Genomic DNA, 12166 nt, shown 5'->3' on the forward strand with positions numbered 1-12166 from the left:
TTGTGTCCATCCTTCTAGTCCTTCTTTCTTTTTGTAAGTTGACTTCACGTCCTTCATGCCAAAGATGAAGAGCTTTTCCTGCTTCCTCTACTGCCTTCATTTTAGTGAAATCCTTGGTACAAATAATCAGATACCATATGATCATTCATCTTCGCTGTGTATATCTTATAGATTAAACTGCAGGGGGCAGTGTAGGATCTACAAATATAAATGTAATAGTGGAGCAATTCTGGTCAAAACTCCTCAAAAATGCAGTTATGACAGTCAACTATCATATATCATATAGAGGGCATTATATTTGAGTGAATTTCTCTAATAGCTTACACTACCAGTCAGATGTTTTTGAACATTAAGGTTTTTTATTGTTTTTAAAAAAACTCATGCCTGCATTTATTTAATCCAAAGGACAGCAAAAATGGTTACATTTAGATTTTTTTTTTACTATTTAAAAATAGCTGCTTTCTATTTGATTATATTTTAAAATGTAATTAATTCCTGTGATCAAAGCTAAATTTTCAGCATCATTACTTTGATCTTCAGTGTCACGTGATCCTTCAGAAATCAGTCTAATATGCTGATTTGCGGTTCAAGAAACATTTTATTACTATTGTTGTTATTATCAGTATTTAAAACAGTTAAATACATTTTTTCAGGATTCTTTGATGAATGGAAAGATCCAAAGATCAGCATTTGTCTGAAATGAAAAGCTTTTGTAACATCCCTGTGGAAAAAGCCAGCATATGCTGGTTAGGTATATTTTGAAGCATGGCTGCTGGTTTGAGCTGGTCCTGAGCAGGAGCTAGTTGCTTATAGCACATGACCAGCTAAGGACCAGCTTAAAACAGCTCATGACCAGCTAAGGACCAGCTTAAAACAGCTCATGACCAGCTAAGGACCAGCTTAAACCAGCTCAAACCAGCAACCAAGCTTCAAAACATACCTAGCCAGCATATGTTTCTTTTAACAGGGATTATACACTGACTGTACTGATGATGCTAAAAATTCAGCTTTGAAATCACAGGAATAACTTACATTTTAATATATTCAAATAGAAAGTAGTTATTTTAAACAGTAAAAATATTTAACAAATTTACAGTTTTTGCTGTAGCCTACTTTGGATGAAATAACTGCAGGCTTGGTGAGCAGAAGAGACTTCTTTTAAAATATTAAAGAAGCTTACATGATGAAAGAACATTAAGGATAAAATAACAAACAAACTGTCTGAATGGTAAACGCTATAAGCACTATTCCAACAACATATTTGTTTATTATTATTATAACATCTCAAGTAGTAGAAGTAGTAATAATAGCAGTAGCCGTAGACGGTCATAATAATAATACATTAATTCTTTTTTCTTTTTCTTTTTAACAATGCTGATCTGGTTTTCCTTCGTTTGAAACGAATTGTTCTAAATGGTTCATTAATCATTCAACAGTGTGCTGAAAATGTCCTTCCGTGTTGTTTACTTTTAATGATGAACGCGCTTGGAATGTTTGACTTACTAGTGGCGTCATAACAGCATAAATATGTGACTGTCTGGATTCTTCGCGGGTTTACCTCGCTATTATTCGCGCGCACATTTTCAAGGTGTAGCTGGCGATTATTTGCTAGCCGTTCCTTGCAGACGCGAGTCCTCACTTACAGTTATTGACGGATTTAACTGGCATTTCAAGATGACAGGAAAACACGTTCCTCCTACATCTATCAAACAGCCGGACACGAACAAGAGCTCCGGTGTTAGAAAGCAGTGGACCCGTCTAGAGAAAATAATCTGGCCTGTTGCTCCTGATGGCTATATTCCCAACTCTGTAGTGAGGAGTTTGGCGCCGTATCCACAGTTCAAACATGCTTGCGCCAACAGGGGGCTCCAAAGTAAGGAACAAATAGAAGAAGACATTTCGGCAGAACAAAAGCGCCTGTTAAAGTATTTTCTCGAAAATTACGGATCTTCCAAAGAAGAGCAACCGAACAAGGAAGATGAGGAAATCAGGTTGGAACGTGGTATACAAAGTCAGCCTGAGAAAACAAATATTACACCAAGCTTGATAAAGAAGCCTGAGGAGACAAAGACAGGGGCCAGCTTGACACTACATCTGGGAGCTGCGCAGAGCCAAAACCTGCTCCAGAACAAACCAAATGCTTCTTCTGTAGATGAACTCCAGACAAAAGCTTCTTCTGTAGATGATGTTCAGATGAAAGTTTCTTCTGTAAATGTTCTTCAGACGAACGCTTCTTCTGTAGAGGAGCAAAAGACTGAGAAAGAAGAGAGCCTCTCTGATAAGAGCAATGCTTTTTCCTCAAAGCAGCCGAAGAACGTGCAGAAAGTTCAAAAGGTAGATTTTAAACCACCAGAAGCTCTGTCTGTGAGTCCAAAGTTGCAGGAGGTGAAAGATGAGTTGCCCCAGGAGATGGTGTCTACCATTAAGGAGCAAAAGACAAGCGACAGTGCAAACAAAAGTGTACATGTGCTGGAGATCAGGGCTCCGAAGCCAACCATTCGGAAGAAGGCTGATCCTCCCTTAAAGAAACTGAAGTCGTTTGTGTCACCTCTGCCTCTGCTGGGTAACAGAAGGCCTCATTCTGTCCTCATTTACCTTTACAAGAGATCCAAAGCAGACAAAAGCTTCTGAAGGGGCGAAGCAGGCTCCAAAAGTGGCTTAGACTACAAATAAAACTGTTTGCTTGCAAAATAAAAGAGATCTATTTTATGAGACTTTATTTTGTGACATACATTTCCACCACTGTCATTTACTGTAATACACGCTGAGCAAATGGTTTATAATGACCTTCAATATTGCTACATTATGTCAAGCCAAGTTAAATTTGACTGCATAAGTGAGACACACAGTTGAGGTCAAAAGTTTACATACACCTTGCAAAATCTGCAAAATGTTAATTATTTTAGCAAAATAGGAGGGTTCATACAAAATGCATGTTATTTTTTATTTAGTACTGACCTGAATAAGATTTCACATAAAATTCATTTGCAGTCCTCAAGAGAAAATAATAGTTGAATTGATAAAAATGACCCTGTTCAAAAGTTTACATACTCTTGATTCTTAATACTGTTGTTACCTGAATGATCCACAGCTGTGTTTTTTTGTTTTTGTTCAGTGATAGTTGTTCATGAGTCCCTTGTTTGTCCTGAACAGTTAAACTGCCCACTCTTCTTCAGAAAAATCCTTCAGGTCCCACAAATTCTCTGGTTTTTCAGCATTTTTGTGTATTTGAACCCTTTCCAACAATGACTGTATGATTTTGAGATCCATCTTTTCACACTGAAGACAACTGAGGGACTCATATGCAACTATTACAGAAGATTCAAATGCTCACTGATGCTCCAGAAGGGAAAAAAACATGAATTAAGAGCCAGGGGTGAAAACTTTTAAACTGAAGATGTGTATATTTTTCTGATTTTGCCTAAATATATATCTTTTTTTCATTTAGTACTGCCTTTCAGAAGCTACAGAAGAAACTTACATGTTTCCCAGAAGACAAAATAAGTTAAATTTACAGTGATCTTTAAATTCAAAAAGTTTTCACCCCCTGGCTCTTAATGCATCGTGTTTCCTTCTGGAGCATCAGTGAGCATTTGAAACTTATAATAATGTATGATCTCTTATTTTGGTAAAATAATTAACATTTTGTAGATTCTGCAAGGTGTATGTAAACTTTTGACTTCAACTGTAAATCTTGTAGCTATCAGATATTGAAACAATAGTTCTGGTTCTCACAATATCAATTTATATATATTTTTTATTTATTTATTTATTTTTATTTTTTTTTTTACTTGATTACATTACTGCACACTCTTAAAAATAAAGGTTATTTATTGGCATTGATGGTTCAGTGAAGAACCTTGAACATCGATCCTTTCAAATGCAGAACAGCTTCTGGTAACACTTTATAAAAACTACACACTATGAACCATTAGTTAAGCATTAGCAAATAGTCAATTCATCATTCATAAAGCATTATCCCCACATTAATAGGCAAAAGTAAGCAGTTAATAAATGCAGCTATATGTTTTGTTAATGATTTATTAGCGTATTTATAATGTTAATTATCAATTATATTAAAATATTAATAATTGTATTTTCATTCATGTTTTCATGATCAATTTATAATTTCTAAATTAGGTATTATATTATTAACAGACCAGTTATATAGGAGTTGTCAGAGGCTCATAAGATAATTTAGAAAGTGTAACAAAGTGGTTAATAAACTTTAAATGCACATTTATACATATTATTTAGACATATAATAACAGTTACTCAATGTGTTAATAAATGCTTTACAAATATTCTTACTGTAATTCATGATTAATTCAGGTAGGTATAAAACATAGTTGTCAGTTATCTATTTTTGTGAGCTCATCTAAAGTGAAGACTATTTATGCCTCGTAAAACTTTTACAAAGCAGATTTAAAGTGAAACTGAACAAAGAAATATTTATTTGTGCAATTGTACACTTGTTATAAAATGAAAAATAAACCTCTGCAATGTCATAGAAAATTAAAAATTCCTGTACACCTGCAGAAAACATGAATTAGCAGTAACATGAACCTCTGAAGCCTCTGAAATCTCCTTTTTATCGTTTGTTAAATATACAGTATTTGAATTCTGTTTCAGCTAATTGTGAGTCTTCAGTTTGAAATGTAAAATTTATTTGAAATTTGCCAAACTTGGCACTTCTTTGTGACTCACTGTTTGCATCGAATTTTAACTGAAACTGAAACAAGAAAATCTTCTTACTATACCAAAATATCTAGCTTTTTTTGCTTATTTTGTTGATGTATATTCATTTTGTTGTTTATATTTTTTATTTATATTTACATTCTTGCTTGATAATAAGATAATAAGATGATGTACAAGTGGCATCACTGTGAAAAAAATATTACAATTTTTTTTTATTTACATTTGAACAAAAAGTGTCATGTCCAAAATTATTCATACCCTTCTCAATAATCAATAGAAAAGCCTTTATTGGCTATTACAGCAATCAAACGCTTCCTATAATTGCTTACCAGCGTTTTGCATGTCTCCACTGGTATTTTTGCCCATTCATCTTTAGCGATGAGCTCCAACTCTTTCAGGTTTGAGGGTCTCCTTGCCATCACCCTGATCTTTAGCTCCCTCCACAGATTCTCAATTGGATTTAAGTCAGGACTCTGGCTGGGCCACTGCAAAACGTTAATGTTTTTGTCTGCTAACCATTTCTTCACCACTTTTGCTGTGTGTTTTGGGTCGTTGTTGTGCTGAAATGTCCACTTGTGCCCAAGGCCAAGTTTCTCTGCAGACTGCCTGATGTTGTTGTTGAGAATTTTGATGTATTGCTCCTTTTTCATAGTGCTGTTTACTGTGATTAGGTTCCACCGGTTGGAAAACACCCCCAAAACATTAGGTTCCCACCACCATGTTTGACAGTGGGGATGGTGTTCTTAGGGTTGAAGGCTTCTCCTTTTTTACGCCAAATAAAGGTTACATCATTGTGGCCAAACAATTCAATTTTTGTTTCATCTGACCATAAAACAGAAGACCAGAAGTCTTCTTTTTTGTCCAGATGAGCATTTGCAAAGGCCAAGTGGGCTTTTGTGTTCCTTATCTGGAGAAGTGGTGTCCTCCTTGGTCTGCGTCCGTGAAACCCAGTGGTGTGCAGTGTCTGTCATGATCTGGGCTGTGGGGTTTCCCTCAGCCACCTGAGGTCGCTGTTTTCCCTTCCCTCCACTGCACTTCCCTAATTGTACACTCCTGTCTTGTCATTAGCACTGATTACACTCACACCTGCTCACTATTATCATCAGGACTATAAGTATCCTCACTGCTCATTCTGCTTCATGTCTGCATTGTCTCTAGTTATGTGTATTTTGTGTTCTGAATTCTCTGGCCTGGATTGTGTTCTTGATTTTGTGTTCTAGTTATTAGTTTTGTGCCGTGTTGGCCTTTTTGTTTGTTTAGTTTGTTTTCTTATCATTAAAACCCCTTTACCTGCATTTGGACCCAGACCTCCTTTGTTTAACGTGACAGAATGCAGACATCAATGATGGGTCCAGCGGGGAGAATTTTTTTTGAGGGGGCAGCAACCACCCGCTCGGTTCCAGACACGGAGGGGATGTCCTTCGAGGCGGCGTCGGCTACTCGGTTCGAGTTCATCTACGCCTGCCTGGCAGCGATGGACACCCGCAGTGCCGAGACTGCGCGGAAGCGCCCCTGCTTTGCGGAGGGGGTGGAGACGCTCTTTCGCGGGGAGGTGGCGACAACCGCCATCCCTGTCCCTGACGCTGAGGCGGCTGTGCGTCCTGTCCCTGACGCTGAGGCGGCTGTGCGTCCTGTCCCTGACGCTGAGGCGGCTGCGCGTCCTGTCCCTGACGCTGAGGCGGCTGCGCGTCCTGTTCCTGGCGCTGAGACGGCTGCGCGTCCTGTTCTTGACGCTGAGGCGGCTGCGCGTCCTGTCCCTGACGCTGAGGCGGCTGCGCGTCCTGTCCCTGACGCTGAGGCGGCTGCGCGTCCTGTTCCTGGCGCTGAGACGGCTGCGCGTCCTGTTCTTGACGCTGAGGCGGCTGCGCATCCTGTTCCTGACGCTGAGGCGGCTGCGCGTCCTGTTCCTGGCGCTGAGGCGGCTGCGCGTCCTGTTCCGGACGCGGCGGTGACCGCGCTCTCTGTTCCTGACGCGGCGGTGACCGCGCTCTCTGTTCCTGACGCGACGGTGACCGCGCTCTCTGTTCCTGACGCGACGGTGACCGCGCTCTCTGTTCCTGACGCGGCGGGGACCACGCTCTCTGTTCCTGACGCGACGGTGACCGCGCTCTCTGTTCCTGACGCGGCGGTGACCGCTCTCGCTGTTCCTGATGCGGCGGTGACCGCTCTCGCTGTTCCTGATGCGGCGGTGACCGCTCTCGCTGTTCCTGATGCGGCGGTGACCGCTCTCGCTGTTCCTGATGCGGCGGTGACTGCTCTCGCTGTTCCTGATGCGACCGCACTCTCTGTTCCTGATGCGGCGGTTACCGCTCTCGCTGTTCCTGATGCGGCGGTGACCGCTCTCGCTGTTCCTGATGCGGCGGTGACCGCTCTCGCTATTCCTGATGCGACGGTGACCGCGCCCTCTGTTCCGGACGCGGCGGTGACCGCGCCCTCTGTTCCGGACGCGGCGGTGACCGCTCTCGCTGTTCCTGATGCGGCGGTGACCGCTCTCGCTGTTCCTGATGCGGCGGTGACCGCTCTCGCTGTTCCTGACGCGGCTGTGAATGCGCTCTCTGTTCCGGACGCGGCCGTGACCGCTATCTCTGCGCCTGACGCGGAGGCGACTGCGCTCTCTGTTCCGGACGCGGAGGCAACCGCGCTCTCTGTTCCTGATGCGGCGGTGACTGCGCTGCACGGGCCTGGCCCCCCGTCCCTCCCCCTGATTTGCCTTCCCCCGTTCCTCCACCCTCCAGACTTGTGGAACGTCTGGGAGCCGTTCCGTGGGGAGGGGGTAGTGTCATGATCTGGGCTGTGGGGTTTCCCTCAGCCACCTGAGGTCGCTGTTTTCCCTTCCCTCCACTGCACTTCCCTAATTGTACACTCCTGTCTTGTCATTAGCACTGATTACACTCACACCTGCTCACTATTATCATCAGGACTATAAGTATCCTCACTGCTCATTCTGCTTCATGTCTGCATTGTCTCTAGTTATGTGTATTTTGTGTTCTGAATTCTCTGGCCTGGATTGTGTTCTTGATTTTGTGTTCTAGTTATTAGTTTTGTGCCGTGTTGGCCTTTTTGTTTGTTTAGTTTGTTTTCTTATCATTAAAACCCCTTTACCTGCATTTGGACCCAGACCTCCTTTGTTTAACGTGACAGTGTCTGTTTGGACTGTCTGTCTTGAGATGTTGCCACCAGCAGAACCCAGATTCATCAGGATGGTCTTGGTGGTGATCCTTGGATTCTTTTTTACCTCGTTCACTATCCCCCTGGCCAGCACAGGTGTCACTTTTGGCTTCCAACCACGTCCTCTGAGATTTTTTCACAGTGTGGAATGTCTTGCATTTTTTTAATAATACTTTGCACTGTAGCCACTGGAACTTCAAAACATGTAGATATGGCCTTATAGCCCTTTCCTGACTTGTGAGCAGCCACAATGTGCAGCCGCAGGTCTTCAGTGAGCTCCTTTGTCTTAGCCATGACTGTCCACAAACCAACAGGACAGAGTTTCTGTTTTTCACCAGTTGAGTTGATTAAAACAGCTGTTCCCAATGAATCAGGGTAATTAGGATGCTTTAGAACAGCTTGGACTATTTGGAATGGTATAGAACTTTGGATTTTCCCATAGACTGTGACAGTTTGCAAAGGGTATGAATAATTTTGGACATGCCACTTTTTGTTCAAATGTAAGTAAAAGCTGAGAAATATTTTTTTTTCCACAATGATGCCTCTTGTATATCGTCTAATTATCTTTTGGGAGAAGCCTGTGTCATTTCTGGTAAAAAAACAACAACAACAACTTGCTGTTTGAATAAAAGTAACTTATAAGTATTTTAAGAATTTGAACTATAACTATAAGTCTTTTAAGAACTGGAAAAAAATAATAATAATTTGCCAGTGGTATGAATAATTTTGGGTTTGACTATATATATATGTGTGTGTATGTGTGTGTGTGTGTGTGTGTGTGTGTGTGTGTGTGTGTGTGTGTGTGTGTGTGTGCTCTGTGTTACTCTATGTTGTTTTTTTTCCTTTTTCTCTTCATAAGATAACTGTGCCTTTAAATCTTCTTTGTAAAAGCTTTACGAGGTATAAATAGTCTTCACTTTAAATGAGCTCCCAAAAACAGTCAACTGACTACTAAATGTTTTATAAGTTCCTGAATTACAGTAGGAATATGTGTTAATAAAGCCTTTATTAACACACGATTACTATATGTCTAAATAATATGTATAAAGATGGATTTTAATAGTTCATTAATCATTTACTTACACCTTCTAGTTGATATGAACCACTGATGACAAGTAAATAACTGATTTGTAAATAAAGTATGAAAATACAATTATTAAACTTTCAAATTCAAGAACAAAACATTTATAGCTGCATTTATAAACTGCTTACTACTGTCTATTAATGTAAAGATAATGATTTATAAACGATGTATTGACTATTTACTAATGCTTAACTAATGGTTCATGATGTGTAGTTATTATGAAGTGTTACCCAATCAGGAACAAAACATTTATAGCTGCATTCATAAACTGCTTACTACTGTCTATTAATGTGGGGATATTGCTTTATAAATGATAAATTTACTATTTACTAATGCTTAACTATAGTCTGTAGTTATTATAAAGTGTTACCAAAGTCTCTTATGCTCATATAAAAGTTCAATTGATTTGATCACAAATACAGACAAAAAGTAATATTACGCAATATTATTGTAATTTAAAATGTTTTTTTATGTACTTAATGTAATGTAAATATAATTTATTTCTGTGATGCATAGCAAAATTTTCATCAGCCATTACTGATTTATTAGTAAGTTGTGATTTTTAATTTTTTTGCAACCTGTTATACTTTTTTCAGGATTCTTTGATGAATAAAAAGTTAACAAAGAACAGCATTTATTCAAAATATAAATATTTTCTTACAATATAAGTCTTTACTATGATTTCTTTTATCAATTTAACACATAATTCACACATAATAAAAGTTTTTCAAAGAAAGAAAGAAAGAACAAAAAAAATTTACTGACCCCAAACTTTGAATGGTATGTATATTGTTACAAAAAAATTCTATTTTTAAATAAATACTGTTCTTTTTTTAATGTTTTATTCATCAAAGAATCCTGAAAACAGTATCACAGGTTCTAAGATACATTACTTAAAAAAAAGAGTGTAGTGGACAGGGGAATGACCTCTGTGGTTGTGACAGACAGTTCAGGGCAGATAGACAATTCAAAACAGACCTCCATGGTCATTTCAAGACAGACAGGGGTTCATAAATGACCTCCTTGGTCAAAACAGGCGTGAGACGGCGGATAGGGCTTTCCTCTGCGCCATCGCTCGCCACTGTGTCATCCTCCATGACGGGCTTTGTTGCCAGCTCACGCACCTGGTCAGGTGTCAGGTTTGGCTGCGAGACATCTGCAAGGTGTGGCTGGATGCTGAGGTTTCAGTTGAAACTGCTTCACCCACTGTGAATGTGGATCTGTTCACCAACAGCTCAAAACAAGGGTCACTCTGTGGCATGACGAAGCAAAGGGTGTTGTCCAGTCCACACCGAAATCCCTCCATCAGGCAGATGGCATCGCAGCTGACATGGTTGCAGGTATTGAGGAACTCTGTGTTTCCCCTTCATGTTAATAGATACAATGTTTTTTGAAGTCAAGTATTCTGTCATGAATGTCAATGAACACACATGATAGATGAAGATAAACAGTTTTTAATTAAACCACACAAAGATAAATCCACACAGAGCAAAGGCTGGTGACAAGCATACACATTAACAATACCTGACAAACTAAAACTGAACAGACAGGAACTTATGCTGCATTCCAGGCAGGTTTTTTAACTGGTAAATCACCACTTCAAACCACGACTCACGACTTATAGCATTCCAGGCAAGTCGCGCCAAACTGCCTGGGCACATTTATGAATTACTATTATTTTTATATATTATTAATTTGATTGCAACGTTATATTGTCCTAAGCTCTATTTTTCCACCGTGTGCCACTTGTAGAAACACCGCACCTATTAGGGCTGACATTTGTTGTTTCGTGGGCTATGTTACGTCAGAACTCGTAACTGGGAGTACATCGATCTAGTACGAGTTCACGAGTGGGAAGTCACGGATTTGACTGCCGTTCCAGTGCACTTTCACTGGTAGAAGGTCGGAAAAACACGGGTTACGGGTTGCCTGGAACGCGGCATTAAATACACAGGCCAAACAAGGGTAATTTACAAGACACACCTGAACATAATGAAGAACTCAAATCAGTGACCATATACTAAGTGTAAAAACTATGCAAACAAAGTCCAAACAGTGTGATGGTGTGACAACAGTAAGTATGTCAAAGCTATCACTGTAGTGCATTTCTGTTTATATTCTGCACCGTACACATATAAAAAAACTGCCATTAAAGGCATGTTTCAAAAAATAAATTGCTGGGTATGTAGCCTTCTTAAGAATGGATTAAATTCATTACTTTGCTGCCACCACAATTCTTCACTGTAGGGATGGTATTGGCCAGGTGATGAGTGGTGCCTGGTTTTTTCTAGACATGATGCTTGGCATTCAAGCCAAAGAGTTCATTCTTTGTTTCATCAGACCAGATAGTTGTTTCTAATGGTCTAGGAGTCCTTCAGGTGCCTTTTGGCAAATTCCAGGTGGGCTGTCACATGACTTTTAATAAGTAGTCACTTCCGTCTGACCAATCTACCATACAGGCCTGATTGGTGGAGTCCCAGCTAGCAATGTTTGGGATAACATTCTTTAAAAACATTCAAAAAATGTTTATTGATAACATTGTTCAAGCATTATCCTCTAACATTTTAATAAAGCTTCCGATCACACTAGATGTGGACTTTTGGTTGAAAGCGAAAACCCAAACTTTGTTTGATGTCAAGCTCCAGTGTCATCAAATATCTCCAAAATCTGCATTGCCAGCTTCACTTATTATAAACCAGACTGACTTTATTCTGTCATACATTTACACACGTTTTTATTGAGATTAACAGAGGTTTAGGTGTTGATGTCTGTTTGAAAGTAATAGTAGCCCAACGAAAGCAAATGCTTCTCACCATAATGCTGACATCAAACCAAACTATTATTTTCAAACAGACCTCTGTTAATCTCAATAAGCCCTTGTAAATGGATGACAGAAATAAAATCATCTGGTTTATAATAAGTGAAGCTGGGAATGCTGTTTTTGTAGTTATTTAATGAAGTTGGAGCTTCATCAAACAAAGGTTGGGTTTTTACTTTCAACCATAATTTGACATCTGAGCAACATTAGAGTCCACATCAAATGTCCAATAGGAAGCTTCTCGATTAAATCATTATTAGAATGTTGGAGGATAATGTTATAATAATGTTATCAATAAACATTTGTTTTTAGAGAATGTTATCCTACCATTTAGGAAAATATTCTGGGAACTAAAATAAAACTTTCCCCTGAAAACACCAGAACATAGCATAATGTTC

This window comes from Garra rufa, chromosome 15, assembly GCF_049309525.1.
Source record: "Garra rufa chromosome 15, GarRuf1.0, whole genome shotgun sequence".
Lineage (NCBI taxonomy): Eukaryota > Metazoa > Chordata > Actinopteri > Cypriniformes > Cyprinidae > Garra > Garra rufa.